Genomic DNA, 2,574 nt, shown 5'->3' on the forward strand with positions numbered 1-2,574 from the left:
AAGGTCTCAAGTCATCTCTTTGCTGTCTATCTTGCTGGCTAGTGATCTCTGGGCTGCTCATGTATTAACCTATCCTTCATGAGATTAGGAAATCTTCTCAAAAAGTTGAATGATGCCCATATACCAAAGGCAAAAATCCATGAGAATGTCTTTTACACAGAGAGGTTACTCTGGATTTTAGTGTCAGTCTTAAATTAGAATTGGCATCCACAAGCCACTGAATGTAAGAGAAAAGCATTAACGTTAAATGGTTCAAACAATCAGAAACCAAAACATTTTAAGAAAATCAAGATAAAACAAGATTGATAAGGGCATAGAAAAGTAGCACAGGGTCCCCCATGAAGGAGCTAGAGAAAGTACTCAAGGCCCTGAAGTGGTTTGCAGCCTCACAGGAAGAATAACAATATGAACTAACCAGTACCTCCAGAGCTCCCTGGGACTAAACCACCAACCAAAGAAAACACATGGTGGGACTCATGGTGCTAGCTGCATATGTAGGAGAGGATGGCCTAGTAGGTCATCAATGGGAGGAGAGGCCCTTGGTCCTGTGAAGGTTATATGCCACAGTATAGGGGAATGCCAGGATCAGGAAGTAGGAGTAGGTGAGTTGGTAAGAAGGGGGATAGAAAATGGAAATGTAAATAAATAAAATACCTAATAAAAATATTTTAAAAAATTTTAAAAAGAAGATGGGATAGGGGGTTTTCAGAGGGGAAATAAGAAAAGGGGATAACATTTAAAATGTAAATAAAGTATTAAATAAAAAAAAGAAAAGGCAAATATAATAATGTATTTTGGAGGAAAAAGTACTCCATAGAACTTAAAAATTTATTAAATGATAAATAAACCATGAAATAAATTCCTAACATTAAATATATAAATCTAGAAAGTATTTTACATATGCTTTATATGAATTAATATTTTCCTTATACTTCAATGCAACACTAGAAATTGCAAGATTTCATTGTTTTAATTTTTTAAATGAGACAAATAAGACCTACAATAAATGAGACTTCCCTGGGTCTTGTAATAAAAAGCAGACTTAAAATGCAACTTAAAAGTCTAAACAAATGTAAACAATTAAGGTAGGAAGAAAAGGGAAAGTAAAACCTTCCAGCTAATGAAGGAGCTTGTAGGCAATCCTTGCCTATCTCTCATCATGAGCAGTACAGTAAGACTTTGCTCTAACTTGGGATTCCTATCATTTTGACTAATAAATGGCTCTGCTGATTATCATGACTAAAACAATATTACATATTTCATACTTGAGCTAGCAAATTGTGTCAGGATTTCTCTCCATTAATTATTAATACTTCTGTAAACACAAAGTGGATGTGCCATAATTTGACTCACTCTCTTATGTCCTCTATCAGCCTAGAGCTAGAATTATGTCCCATATACTAAGAGTTCAATTTCAAAAGCATGCTTTCTTCTTTACATGCTTGTATAACATTGTTGGGAGCCAGCCCACAGCTCACATGGACCGGGGTTACTCCTGGCAGGCAATCTGGGGCTGAAAGACAGAACTAGGTGGTCAAGAGAAAAATGGAAGCCAAGACAAGGTTCCTGATCAAGGCTCAAATGTTTAATAGCAAATGTGCTTATAAAAGGGGGGGAGGCCCATTCCCGACAATCCATTCTTGGTGCCTGGAATCAGCTGCAGGTGAAGACGTGCAGGACAGGGTGTAGTCTCCGGAATATCTCAGGGGCCCCTCAGCAGGTAGCAAGATCTTGAAGGAGAACAGTGGCAGTGGCTGAACAATAGAGTCATCTAGGCATGAAGGCTCTACCCCAGGTGATCTAATTCTCAGTGGCAGCAAGGTCAAAGTCTGGATCAGCCTGTTTCAGGCTGGGGGGTTACATTTCCCCCGTTTATAATATCAAAAATAGCTGGACTGAGGCATAAAATTTATTTATCCTCTATAGTCCTGCTTGGGAGTTATGGTGGCTGGCAGTTGCGCCTTACTTAGAAAATCTTAGATCTTCCCAAATCATTCAATTCACCATAGATGGTATGTGCAGCTTGTTTGTGTTTATTTTACACAAAACATGGCTCTGTGTATTATTATTGACAACCACGGCCTCTTGGCATGTACCTCTGTCTATGATTGATATGATTCCGAGATCTGGGTGTCCGTCTTTGACTCTCCAGCCCTCATAGCACACCATATTCCCAATTCAGACCAAAGCCACAATATGTACTAAAATGCTTCTTCATATAGATTAATAACTGCCACCTGTGCTTTTGGAGGCAAGGCTGCACACCTGCAGCAGTCAGGCTGAAGGGCTTTGACTAACCTGCTTGAAAAACAATGGGAGNCAGTGAAAAGCAACAGTACAAAAGCTTCTTTGGGGAAGTCCAGGTACTCAATTCAATTGCAAATTAGCAATTATCAAGCTTTTTTTAAAATTTTTAATATTTTTTATTACGTATTTTCCTCAATTATATTTCCAATGCTATCCCAAAAGTCCCCCATACACACCCCCACTTCCCTACCCACCCATTCCCATTCTTTTGGCCCTGGCATTCCCCTGTATTGGGGCATATAAAGTTTGCAAGTCCAATGGGCCTCT

This window comes from Mus caroli, chromosome 1, assembly GCF_900094665.2.
Source record: "Mus caroli chromosome 1, CAROLI_EIJ_v1.1, whole genome shotgun sequence".
Taxonomy (NCBI): Eukaryota; Metazoa; Chordata; class Mammalia; order Rodentia; family Muridae; genus Mus; species Mus caroli.